Raw genomic sequence first — 14500 nt, 5'->3', positions numbered from 1 at the left:
TTCAGATTGCAGGAATAAAGTAAAGACAGGGCCAATAGGGCCCAGGCAGAGAAAACTGCCCAATTTAAACCCTACACAGACCTTCCTCCTTGCTCGTCGTTTGCAACATTCCTACGATATAGCAAAGACATATTAAATGCATCAAACAATTAGTACAAATGTTAATTGTATATACAAGTATATCCTTGGTATATACCCCCAAATGTTTATTCATCCTTGTAAGATTGGATGCACGTGAAAATGAGTGTCTCCTCAAATACAGTTTTTGAAGCCTATGCATAATTGTTCTGTTTTTAATTTGAACAGGCCTTCAGTTTAATTATTACTTATATGAAATTTCTTCTGTTGCTCTACTCACCATTTTGTGAAATCTGTACATATTGGGTAACATTTGCATGGAACACCAGAAATGGGAAGAGGGATCAATGAGAATGGAAAAGTACCCCTCCCCCCACTGTCCCACTTTAACCCCCAAAAGTGATGTGAATCTCTGCTGAAAATGTGGTGAGTGAATGGGCAGGCGGGCAGGGAAGAGAGCGCCTCTTTCCCCTTCGCTTCCCATACAGACAATATCTGACAAATGTGTTGCGAAGTTTTTGACTGGGTAGATCAATATTCGAAGCAGACTGAGGACGTCTTACAAACATAAAGGTATAAGTCATAACATTCTTACATGAAATATTTTGTCAGCTCTTAGCTGTGCTCTGCAAGAAAAGAGCTACTCGCGGTGGCTAGATTGGCTGTTGTTAGATATCCAGACCTGGATTTGAAGGTTGGATACTGGCATGACCTGCTCAGCACAGGCTAATCTATAGAACAAAGACCGCTTGTTGCTTAGTAGTGCAGATACTACCCAGACTGACTGAAGGTGGCAGAGTAGATAAGGCTCCTCAGTAGCGACAGATTATGTGAGGAAAATACGCAGAGAAATCCCTTTGGCTTGCCACACGCTGCAAAAGCGGGTTTGGAAATCTGCTTGGTAAATAAGAAAACAGCAGTGTGACTGCTGCAGCTCTTTCATTTGTCTTGAAGACTGTTTTACATATGAACTTTAGCCCTTAACTTAAAAGCTGTGTAGATTTTTCAGGTTTTGTTTCTATTATACCACCACTGAACGCATCAGAATTCCTTTTTCCTGCTGCTTGCACCATGCTTCATGTATTTTTAATCACAGCCATCTAGGTCGTATACTGCACACTCTGCACTGTTTTTTTTATCCTGACTTTTCTAGCAATTCCTGAATGCAATCTGTGTTTCAGACTGTAGAATTAAAAATCTGTGCTGTTAAATAACTCATAAAGTTGGGCATGGCTTGAGGAGAAATGCCGGCAATCCTGAAATATCCATTTGTGTAGGCAACTAATTGGTGCCTGCCTCTTATTCTTTCCAGCCTTATGATTATTTAAAAGATTGAAGAGTTTGGCCAGCTCAGGCAAGTTTTTCAAAGAACTGTTATAGTAAGTTTCAGTAATGATATATTTCAGCAAGATAGTGGGCCAGTTCACATGACACAACGAGCCATCAAGGGTTAATTTATCCTCAAGGAGCTGCGGTACATTATGAATAAATAACCCTTGTGGGTTATGTGACGGTTGTTGAATCCTTAAATAGCCCCCTCCAATGGGTGAGTGTGTTGCATATTCATAGTGATGGCCAGTACACATCACAGCTCCTTGAGGGTAAATTAACCCTCGATGTGCAGTTGTGTTGTGAAAACCAGGTCAGCGGCTCTGCTTCCCTAGTAGCAGTGACCCTGTTTTTGCCTTATTCATGGCAAATTATTAAAGCCATGATTTATGGTGTCTTCTGAACAGGGCCATCGTGTCCTGGACAGGGTGTGATACTTAGTCATAAGAAGAGCAGAAAGGTAACTATACAGACTGAAATACAGGTGACACATTTAAATAATGTAAATGCAGTCAAGAACCCACCCACCTACCCCACACAAAAAAGTGCATTTGCATAGAAATGTGTATATTGTGCTGAGGACTCCTCCATTTATTGTGAGACAAAAATCCACTGATGCTATTCATTATGTTATAGTATAGCCTTCCCTGGCCTGGCCCCCACCAGATGTATTGGACTAGAACTCCAATCATCCCCAGCCAGCATGGCCATTGGGGAAGGCTGCTGTAGTGGGTGCTCCCCACCACTGGAATCCGGTCTCCAAGAATGTCTCCGAAATGGAATTCAACTCTTGGGCTGGCAGAGGTTCTCCATCCCTGTGCTAGGGGAAACCAATTCGTTGCAAGATGTTTGCCTCTGTATTTTTGAATTAGTTAACTTTAGAATATTGGTACAAATCATACCAACCTCCTCGTCTCCCTAGGTATGTTAGCCACGAAGTAGAGTTGAAATGGAGAACAACTCCTCCACGGGGGGCTGTCATCTCATCTATAACTGAGATTTTTGTCCTACTAGGAAAGATACATTTGTATCTTTATAGAGGTCGTCTGTAAACAGAGTCAAAGATTGTGTCTCTTTCTAAATCACTTCTGCAGTTCTGTTAGATGGGGACAAAACAGGAAAACCACTAAATCAACAGAAAAAAAGTCATTCTGCAGTGAATCTATGTTGTGTAACCCGGGCAGGTTTATTTTGCATTTTTGTGTTATAAATAGCCAGCATGGTTGAAAATATTCTCAAGGCTTCCAAATGGTACATTGAAGGCCAAGAGAAGAGCTTCATCATTAAACCACTGAGTATTGATTAAGCTGTCACGGTATTTGCCAAACTGGATTTCTGGATTTATTGTGTAATTGTGGGACTTGCTGTGTGTCCTTATTGCAGTCCTTGTTTTTTGTTGCCCCCCCTCACCCCAAAATTGAACCAACTCTTGTAAAACTATTTTTATTAAAGCAGACAAGACTGATTTCTCTATCCCAGCATCAATTTTAGCCCACTTGGGACACTTGCGTCTTCTGCTTCTTTCCAATCTTTCTCATAGTTGGATTCAGCAATAGAAGCTTGTTAAACAATGAAATAAGCAGTGTCAAAGGATGTTAGCTCACATAAATGTTGACTTGGGGAAGCTAAGTGTGGGGAGGGGATCACTCCTGCTTGCTACCTCTCCTTAACCCTGTGATAAATTCAGGGCTTTTTTAGAAATCAGAAACACCAAACATTTCTTGAACTTTCCTTAAAAAATTAATGGGATTAAAGAGACATTAAGTTTATGCTCTATTAATATTAGGAGAGCTAAGATGTTAACATTAATTCATTCTGATTTTTACCTAGATGGCTCAGAGTGTTTATAACAGAATACTTAATAATTGTATTTGTTTCTGCAGGCTGGAAAGAAATCTGTGGAAACTGCTAGCAGTTTATGGTAGAGGGTGGGCAACTTGTGGCCCTCCAAATAAGTTGACCTTCAGCTCTAGCCATCATAGCCAATAGTGAGGGATGATGGGAATTGTAGGCCCAAGCATGTGGAGGACCACAGGTCGCCTACCCCTGCAATGCACTGAGTTGCCTGTAATACTTAAACATAACAATTAAAAAGTGCCCCAACAAAGGAGAACGGAGTTATAAAAACAGAAGTCTCCCTTTTTTAAAGAGGGGATTTTTATGTATTTATTTATTTACAATATTTATAAACCGCTCCCCATTGAAAATTTCAGAGCAGTGCAACGATAAAATAAAAACAGAATAAAACACTTTAAAATAGACTTTAAAAGATGCCAAATGTACAGTAAACCGTGGCAAGTCATTAAGGAAAGGCTTCCTGGAATAATTTTTAAAATATGTCACATATATATTGTGTGGCTGCATTCTTGCAGAGAGAGGAGGATAGTAAACATGCATTCTAATCATCTTGCAAACAAGTTAGGAAGATGGAAGTTTCCAGTTTTACTTTGCCTGCAGGTAACAAAGAACTGCTATCTCTTCCTTTAATTTTTAATGTTTAACTTTAAGAACATAAGACGTGCCCTGCTGGATCAGACCAAGGGTCCATCTAGTCAAGCACTCTGTTCACATAGTGGCCAACCAGCCATTGGCCAGGGTCCAACAAGGCAGGACATGGTGCAACAGCACCCTTCCGCCCATATTCCCCAGCAATAATAATCTTAATCTTCTTCTTCTTCTTCTTCTTCTTCTTCTTCTTCTTCTTCTTCTTCTTCTTCTTCCTCTTCCTCTTCCTCTTCCTCTTCCTCTTCCTCTTCCTCTTCCTCTTCCTCTTCCTCTTCCTCCTCCTCCTCCTCCTCCTCCTCCTCCTCCTCCTCCTCGTCCTCCTCTAACATGCACACTAGGGATGGTCAGTGGTGGTGGAATGGATCTAAGTCAACTAGTAATTGAGTAGAGTCAATTTTCCCCATAGAAAATTTGAACACCAAATCACATTAGACACCTTAACTGTAACCAGATGGTATTAGAGTCATTGGAGCAGTTCACACACATATTTATTTATTTATTGCATTTCTGTACCACCCAGTAGCCGAAGCTCTCTAGATGGTTCACAAAAATAAAAACCATGAAGTACAATTTAAAGTAAAAAACATAAACCACAATGTAAAAATACAGTATAAAAGTACAATATAAAAGTACAACCAGAATAAAACCGAGCAGCAATACAGAGATTTAAAATAGATTTAAAATACAGATTCACAACAGGAAAATTAAAAGACTGTGCTGGTAAAATGTTAAAATATTGGGAAAATAAAAAGGTCTTCACCTGGTGTCGAAAAGAGTATGTGCCAGGCAAACCTCTCTAGGGAGCTCATTCCACAGCTAGGGTGCCACAACAGAGAAGGCCCTTCTCCTGGTAGCCACCTGCCTCACTTCCTTTGGCAAGGACTCATGGAGAAGGACCCCTGAAGATGATCTAAGGGTCTGGGCAGGTACATATGGGAGGAGGCTGATAACCTGGCTCCAAACCATTTAGGGTTTTAATTGTTAATACTAGCACTTTGAATCGGGCATGGAACAGGACTAGCAGCCAGTGAAGCTGGAAAAGTACTGGCATAATATGGTCTCATTGGCCAGTCCCTGTTAACAATCTTGCTGCCCTGTTTTGTTCTAGTTGAAGTTTCTGGACCATTTTCAAAGGTCCAGAGGTTATCAGAGCATGGATAACTATTGCTAGGCTATCTGTGTCCAGATAAGGGTGTAGTTGGTATATTAGCCTGAGCAAGCCATGGCAGGAGTGCACTGCGGTTTGTTGTGTCATGCAAAACTAGGCATCGTTGGTTATTTGATGGTTAAATAATCCACAGATAACCCTAGAACAACCCATGGGTTCACATATCACACACGGCTTGCATATTCAAAATGGTGTTCAGTGCATATCTCACAGCCCTATAGGTTAATTAACAGGGATTGGCTTATCATGATGTGCAAACCAAGTCATTGTCTAATAGACAATTTTGACTTCTTCATGTATATATATATATACACTGGGATTCCAAAAACGCCAGTGAAGAAAAAGGTTCAGATGATAAATTAACAGAATCTCAGCATCACTAACCAAGCAGGAAGAATAACAAATAACATTGGTTTCTGTGGGACTTTTGTAAATTAATATGAATAATTGTAGCTTGATACAATGGATAATAGTATAAAGGTGAGCTTGAATTTGGGAAATGATTATACTAGTAGCATTTTGAAAGACAGCTAAAGAGGAGGCTTACAGGGTGTCAGCGAGAGTCAGCCGTTATGTTTAAGACAGGCACAAATAAAGCTAGCGTTAGACAGTTTAGCATTCAGGACAAGGGTAATGGCAAGACTGAGATAGAAGAAGAAAGAAATGAAGTGAAGTCCCTGTGCAATATTCTTGCTGTTCTCAACATTTCTCATTTTGTTCTGATGCCCTGGAGTCACTTCACACTTTATATAGCCATTGGCTACTGTATGGTTCAGAGAAGATAGTTTCTGCTTTAGAGTGACTTTTGATAATTATTTTACCCAGTTATCAAAATGGGTGTTGCTGAAGTTGATGTCTGTGAAGCCAATCTTCCCAAGATCAAAAAGTGGTTTGGCCTTTTGATCTCTTAGTGTGGCCACCACAGCCTATGGGGTGTGTTCTCTTTGGTGTGGAATAGATTAGGAGTCCAACTCTCATTAAACTTTTCCTTTAGATGCTTCACTGAACTATGAAGCAGAACTTTCCAACTCTGACTTCAAAAAATAGAGCAAAGAATACTTTATAAAGCAAATTATAGTTTATTGCAGAAAAGTAGACAACCAACCAAATCAGAGAGTCCACAAAACGACATAAAGTAAATTATAGAAATAAAGCATTGCCTTCATGTATCCTTTGCAACCTGTGAAGACCAGCCTTAGGGTGTGAAGTTGAACACTAGCAAGGAATAGCATTACTTCCCTTAAATAAGAAAAAGAGGGAGGTGGAATGGAAGTTAATGGCTGCACTTTGAATTTGTGGAAACAGGCGATGTGAAGCTAGAGGCTGATTCACATGATCAACCCACCATGGTTGCAGTGCATGCGGGTAGCCATTTTGAATATTCAAGCAGCAACTGTGGCTTGTTCTGTAGTCTGAACCTGGAGATGGTGGGTTGTTGTTGAGGTTAACAAACCATCCACAGCTCTAAAGCAATCCATGGGTTCTGGGTGGTTTGTCAACCATACCATCAACCCACCTTCACCAGATTCATATGGCATGAAAGCCACAGTAATGGCTTCAATATTCAAAGGTGACCCAGCACATGCCACAACCCACAGTGGCCTAAATAAGCCACAGTGGGCTGTGGTGATTGTGCAAACCCAGCTAGAGGGAATGTTAAGACAACGTGCTCACCCACAGTCAGTGGTTGAGTGTGGGTTGCTGCTGAACTGTGGGTTGTCTTTAGAACATGGGTTAGCATGTTGTCTGAATGTTTGCAGGGCTGCTTGTTAACCATGCAGTGTGGCTTCTTAGCCACCCTGAACAACCCAATAACAAACCATGGGTTCTGAAGATGGCTTGTTCAAGAAAATAAGCCATATTTCATGGTTAAAAGCTTGTTCAGACAACATGCTCAGCCACAATTCAAGAAACAACCAATGATTCAGCAAGGATTCAGTGGCTGAGTGTAGCTTGTTGCTGAATTGCGGGTGGTTTGTTGAATCTTGGGGTTAGCGTGTTGTCTGATCAAGCAGTGTGGCTGAACATGTTGTCTGAACACCCCCAGACTCTTGAGCCACATACATAGATATAGTGGGCATAACAAAACTGGAGAGAATCAGTGGAATGTGATTCTCTTTGCAGGTTACCCTGGACTAGGAAGGCAAGCTTGGACTTAATTGCTGCTGTGAGAGGTGATGTGCATTATCAAACAGATTAGAAACAGTGCCCATAGTACTATGAAATTCGATTTATAGGTAAATGGAAAATTCCTAAGGAAGTTTCACAAAGTTGCATTTAACTTCAAAGGAGGAAACTTACTTTTTAAAAAATGCAGGGATCCAGCAAAAAGGAAGTTGAAAGAGAAAGTCAAGTGGGCCAAATACCCCCAGAATGCGTCAGAGGTACTCAAAATCACAATAATAGAAGCTCAGCAAGAATGTATGCGACAGATCAGGAAACTACGAATTCCAAGAGTACACCAAAGTCAAAGAAGCTATTAGAAGCAAGAAGGCTTTCTTCAGAAAATAGAATACTTCCCCAAATGAGGAGAACAAAAAGAAACACAAACTTGGCAATAAGAACATAAGAAGTGCCCTGCTGGATCACACCATCTAGTCCAGCATTCTGTTCACACAGTGGCCAACCAGCTGTTGACCAGGGGCCAACAAAGCAGCACCCTCCCACCCCTGTTCCCCAGCAACTGGTACAAACAGACAATAAGGGATGCATAAAAAATTTTTGAGGAAAATATTGCTAATCACATTGAGTCCTTAAATGCATGAGAAGCAAAAAACAGGCTAGGGAGGCAGCTGGAGCAATAAATGACAAGGGAGTTAAATGAGGATCAATGGTTTGAAGAGAAGCTGAATTAATTCTTTCTTTTAAGATTAAGGGGAGATATCCTTGTGAGAAATTACTTTTTCAGCAAGGGAGTCCATCCAAGAGTTCTTAAAAGATTTTTGATCTTTTGACAGGAAGTATATCACATGGTACGTATAACAGTTAAACTATCAAATTTGCTTCCACAGGTTGTGATGATGACTACCAATTGAGATGGTTTTAAAAGAGGGTTATACAAATTCAAGCTAAATTGAGGATAAAGCTATCAATGGCTACTACTAATGATGGCTACATGCTACCTCTTGGAACATAGGAAGTGTCTTATACAGAGTCAGACCCTTGGTCCATCTAGCCTAGTATTGTCGACATTGACTGGCAGCAGTGCTCAGGCAGGATTCTTTCCTTGCCCTATCTGTTGAACCTGGGACCTTCTGCATACAAAGCATGTGCTCTATCAGACTGATTCAGCTATGGCTCTCCCTGATCCAGCAAGACTCTTCTTATGCTCTTATGTAGACATAACTGTCAGAAACTATAGTAAGTACAGGTGCCTAGAATCAATCTAGACTGCTGTAGCTGTTCTGTGTGGGACCATGACTAAATTTCCAATTCCTGAGGCACCTTTCTTTCTGTGATCTGAATTGGAAGAATTGGATAAACCCACTTCTTGCTTTGCACCGTGAATACCAAACAGCTGAGCTTATCTGAGCTATGCACAATTAAAGTTATACCTTAGATTGTAATAAACAAGGCTGCAGCCATTTGAAAACAGCTGGATCAGGAGAAAGCATTCTAGTGTAAAGAGGAGCCATATTCATTAAAAGTTGTTTGAAGTCAATTTCTCCAACATATCATTCATATATATATATATATATATATATATATATATTCCTTCACCTTAATTTGTTCTATGTAGCAGTTATAAAGGACACATGTCTTTTTAAACTAATCTGAAGTCAAAATGTAGATGCAAAACATGTCTGTTGTAATTTATAATTTAGCTGTCCTCAAATCTTGAAAAGGAGTTTGCTTTCCAATTAGGCTGTAGACTTTTTGAGGAAATTACCTTGCACACCTTCTTTGAAGAGATGAAGTTTCTCATTATCCAAGCTAACCCAGCAGCTTGGTGAATGAACATGTTGCTAACGCTGCTTCTGAAGCTGCCATGTGGATTTATTTTAAGTCTTTTGCTGGAGAGACCAAAATATCTTTGTTTTAGGGATGTTGAACTTTTGAATATCAGCAGCAAAATTTTGGATGTGTGTGTATGTTTCAATAATATTAGGTGACTGGAAAAACCTGAGATAAGAGAATGGTAGCATTTGGCCATTTCTCAGGGCCAAAATCATAGCAACCAGTAGTATGTGTGCATTTTGCTTTCCTCTAGTCCATGGTTCTCCAACCTTTTGTATCAGTGGGCACATTTGGAATTTTGAAGGAATGTCATGGCTGCCATGGGGTTTTTTGCCTATTCACTGCCATGGTGGACGTGACCAGTTACTAACACTCATTTCCCGGGAGACAAATTGGTGTGGCTAAAGAGAAGTAACTTGCCCTAAGAACAAGGCAGAAGTGGGATCTGAGTTCTAAAACACAAAGCCATTCCTTTGAACCCACAGGTTTCTGCTCTAACACCCACTTCACAGAATGCAAAATGATGAGCTCAGAGACAAGGAACTTGGTTAAGAAAATGTGTACCAGGCAGAGATGGTGTCTGAACCCCAAAAGCCAGATCACATATTTGCCCCCACCGAGCACAACAAAATACCCATTTCACACTTGGAACGCAGAGGCATTCTTGTAATTAAAGATAGCACTGAAGGCTGATGCTTCTCTTCGCCTCCTAGTTATTAGTATTTTTTATCTTTACAAATGTTAAAAAATCAGGACAGGCAGGTAGGCGATTGGGTGCCAAGGGAGATGTCTGCAGCATAGTGGTGCCCCCCCCCCCACTGCTAGTCACATGCTTTTCTTTGTGAAATGAAATTTTGGTACCAGTAATTTGCAGCTACCAAACATGAGTAGTATGATGATCTGCCTCCCTGTTTAGCATGAATTACATCCCGAAATGCTAGTAGATTTTTGGGATGTTAAAGTCAGTACTGTCTCAGGGGAAACTAGTATGTGCACCCCATACACAAATTCTAGAGGTAATAGTAGTAGGTCCAAAGTGAGTTCATGCCTGCAGAAGCAATGTAAGGAAAGCCTGCTTTTCTGCTGCTTGTGCTGTAGTCATTCAGTGGGGACTTATCTTTGATCTCTAATGCTGTCAATCAGGTACCTTTTACCCACACAAAATTCGCTTTCCAGAAATTATTCAAAATAACAAGTCTGATGCTAAAATTACCTTTGTTTCCATTATAACTATCATGGAGAGCGTCAGCTGGAAATCAGTAATTCATTAATGTCTGCCAGTCACTGATAAGATGAGTAATGATTCAACTGGAGCTAATTTAGAGATGAAATGGGGAAAACAAAATCCCCAGAGACCGCGCAGCAGGAAGAATGTGAGTAATTGGGGGGAAATGTGGAAACCATGCTGCAGTGTAACAAAATAACCAATTTCTTCAGTGCACCATCAGAGATGCTTAATTAAGCAGTGTTGTTTTTTATCATGGCAAATCTGGAAGGTAGGCTGAGGGATGTCGTTGACAAAGACCTCGGTACTTCACCTTTGCAGAATTGGATAAAAATGAATGTACGGGTCAGTTGCTCATGCAATGCTGGCTGGGTTCCTTACAGCCTTCTTTTATTGCACAGCAAAACTGCCTTTCAATTTGTCACGATTAGCAGCATTTTCTGAAGGAGGAGGGCAAGCACAATGCAGAATTTAAACTACCAGAGCTTTCCTTTGGGTTAGCTTTCATTGTGGGCTGTAAGCTATAAGCAGTAAAAATATTTTGTAGGCAAAAAAATATTTTGTAGGCATACATCCAAAAGTAAACAACATACCATATGTGAACCAACATTAGGAATGGGCTGTTCATGTACTCACGTCTGAGTACATCCCTGCATAGAGCAGAGGAACCTTCTGTTTTGTTTTATTTATTTCTTACATTTATAGACCATTTATAATAACCAGAGTTCTCCGGGCGGTTTACAGGTAAATTAAAAACATAAAATACAAAGCAATAGGCAGTGATAAGAACAGCACAGAATAAAAACTTTGCAAAGGGAAAAAGGTGCTGTAAGTCTAAATCTCAGTCCAAAATGATCTAACCATAGACAAGCTGCAAGGATGATGGTGGCTCTCCCTTCTGCAGTGGTAACTGAGGACTTAGGTCTGCATGAGTTGTGTTCTGTTACTTTGCACCATTGCTGAGCCAAGCACTGCTAGCTACTATTGGAGGACCACGTATATCGGATAATATAAGTGCTAAGTGATTGCACAGATGAATGTCAGTTTTATCTACATACAAAACAAACAGATGACGCCCACAGATCTGAAACCACAAAAGAAGCAAAGTTTTTCCTAAAAGAGGGACGGTTTTGCTTGCCTTCTGTGTTTTATTTGAAGAAGCTTTATTGGTTGTAATGGCATAGCCCTGCCCCTTGCCATCACAAATGACAATCTTCTATGGAGTGGGGGCATGAAGTAAGGCTTTCCTTACTGTTCTTCTTCATGGTCTCTGTGCATCACACATATGGGCTCTGCGCCTGCGCGGGGCCAGCTTCGGAAACTTCACTAGCTGAAATCTTTTTAGGCGGGAACCCCTTCCCCACCGTCCACTGAGCATGCTCAGGGGTTCCCGCCCTATTCCCTCAGTTCTCTTCAACCGCCTGGGTCAACAGCTTGTTGGAGACTTCTCTTGTGGTACAGTTTACCTCAGCTGAAAAATTGTGTGACTGCACAGATGACCACTCAAAGAACTACAGTTACAGGTAAGCAACCTGTCTATGTCAAAAAGGGTAGGGGATTATGTCAAGTGAGCAACCATTATTTATGTATTTATTGCATTTATTACTCTTCTAGGGTCACTTAAGCATATGTTGTTACCTGCCTGGGAGAAGAGAAAAGTATTTTTACTTTTTGGTGATCCTTTGTGCACTCCTGTATCTATGAGAATGGTGAACAGTTGTGCGGACTTTATACTGTTAGTTTTACCCTACCCTGTGCCTGCTTACCCTACCCTGTGCCTGTTTGCATTCTCTTCCCCTCCTTATTGTTTTACTATGATTTTATTAGATTGGCAGGGTCTTGCTATTTACTGTTTTACTCTGTACAGCACCATGTACATTGATGGTGCTATATAAATAAATAAATAAATAAATAATAATAATTTGGAGAAAAGGTGTAAGAGAAATCATGCAAACAGACTCTGGAAATGTCCCATTCCCATTGGTGTATCTTCTGTAGCTTAGCTATCAATAGTTGAGTGTACCATGTGCTGTAAAACCTTTCAAATGTTAGTGTTTCTTCTCTGGCTACTAGACAATTACAAGCCTTATGCAGACACCCCTCTTTTGCGATAAATGTAATATTCCTAAGAGTGTCTGGCTGTGCAGGGATTATATTCTACCAGGTTTGCATGATCACCTGTGGCATCCACAGGCACCAGACTGCTTATTCAGGCCATGGCTGTAGCTTGTCATGTTGTGTGAACCCGGCAAAGGTGGATTAACAAGCTGCTGTTGTGGTTTGAATATTCAAAATTACCATTTTGAATATTCAAAATATTCAATTTTGAATATTCAAAGGTGCAGGGAATGCTGATCAAATTTGCAGATGACACAAAATTGGGTGGGATAGCTAATAACCTGGAAGACAGAAACAAACTTCAAAGTGATCTTGATAGGCTGGAGTGCTGGGCTGAAAACAACAGAATGAAATTTAATAGGGATAAATGCCAAGTTCTACATTTAGGGAATAGAAACCAAATGCACAGTTACAAGATGGGGGACACTTGGCTCAGCAATACTACAAACGAGAAAGATCTTGGAATTGTTGTAGATCACAAGCTGAATATGAGCCAACAGTGCGATATGGCTGCAAGAAAGGCAAATGCTATTTTGGGCTGCATTAATAGAAGTATAGCTTCCAAATCACGTGAGGTACTGGTTCCTCTCTATTCGGCCGTGGTTAGGCCTCATCTAGAGTATTGCGTCCAGTTCTGGGCTCCACAATTCAAGAAGGACGCAGACAAGCTGGAGCGTGTTCAGAAGAGGGCAACCAGGATGATCAGAGGTCTAGAAACAAAGCCCTATGAAGAGAGACTGAAAGAACTGGGCATGTTTAGCCTGGAGAAGAGAAGATTGAGGGGAGACATGATAGCACTCTTCAAATACTTAAAAGGTTGTCACACAGAGGAGGGCCAGGATCTCTTCTCGATCCTCCCAGAGTGCAGGACACGGAATAACGGGCTCAAGTTAAAGGAAGCCAGATTCCGGCTGGACATCAGGAAAAACTTCCTGACTGTTAGAGCAGTGCGACAATGGAATCAGCTACCTAGGGAGGTTGTGGGCTCTCCCACACTAGAGGCCTTCAAGAGGCAGCTGGACAAGCATCTGTCAGGGATGCTTTAGGGTGGATTCCTGCATTGAGCAGGGGGTTGGACTCCATGGCCTTGTAGGCCCCTTCCAACTCTGCTATTCTATGATTCTATGATAAGCCCCAGGGGTAATTAACTCATGGTGGCTGACTGTGGCGTGTGAACCAATGAGATAAGAGAGGTGTATAAGACAAGCAGCCCCAGAGAGCCTATTACCATAACTAGTCATTCATTGGTAAGAAGAATTTAAAGAATTCTTATGTAAACCACCCAGAGAGCTTCAGCTATGGGGGCGGTATAGAAATGTAATAAATAAGTAATAATTCAAAGCCAAGTTGACTGAAATACAGTGAGGAGGGCACCCTTCTCAAGTCTTGGGACCGGTAAAATACATTTTAAATAAACTGATGGTTTTTTTTAAAAAAAATGCAATAGAATTTTGCTTAAAATCTATTTTGGCCAGTATAATTATCTGTAAAACATGCCTTATTATTGTTTTCTTAAAGGTTTATGTCTGGCAATAAGTCACTGTTTTTATTGAAATTGTGCACTTAATTTTACTGCCATTGTTACAGAGGGAGCCAGCCTCTGGAAAGAACCTATTGTATATGCAGGGTAAAGATCATACTCAACAAGATGGTTTTCATAGCAACACTGTTCCATTTCCTAATATAAATAGACGACATGATTGAAAACAAACTCTCAAGTTTGGAGCTCCTCTGGTATAAACATGTCAGGCACTTTAGTTATTGCTGAATATCAATGGGTTTTGGCCAGGGTTCTTTGGAATTTACTCAAACTATATCAAGAATTACTCATTTTCTATAGCATCCACATTAAAGCAAAAGAAGAGCGCTGACTTGCCCATCACTTTGGGGATTATTGTTACAAATTCAGCACAATCAATCTAAATGGGGCTTTGTAGAGCTACATAAGTTTTAAAAAAATGCTCACTGTCCCCAGGAGCTTATTGTCTTACCTTCCCCAACCTGGTGTCCTCCAGATATTTTGGACTTCAACTCTCATCAGCCTCTGCCAGCATAGCCAATGGACTGGAATGCTGGAATTCGTAGTCCAAAACATCTGTAGATCACCAGATTGTAGGAGG

General features: G+C 40.7%; 1 protein-coding gene across 3 annotated transcripts in view; it reads left to right on the top strand.

The window, feature by feature from the left end:
• The window catches only part of RPTOR (regulatory associated protein of MTOR complex 1), a 347409-nt gene that overhangs the window by 162054 nt on the left and 170855 nt on the right, over nucleotides 1-14500 (top strand). The window lies entirely within an intron of this gene.

This window comes from Elgaria multicarinata, chromosome 3 (assembly GCF_023053635.1).
Source record: "Elgaria multicarinata webbii isolate HBS135686 ecotype San Diego chromosome 3, rElgMul1.1.pri, whole genome shotgun sequence".
NCBI classification, from domain to species: Eukaryota; Metazoa; Chordata; class Lepidosauria; order Squamata; family Anguidae; genus Elgaria; species Elgaria multicarinata.
The sequence above is the reverse complement of the archived record's forward strand: the minus strand, read 5'-3'. Positions and strand labels throughout refer to the sequence as shown.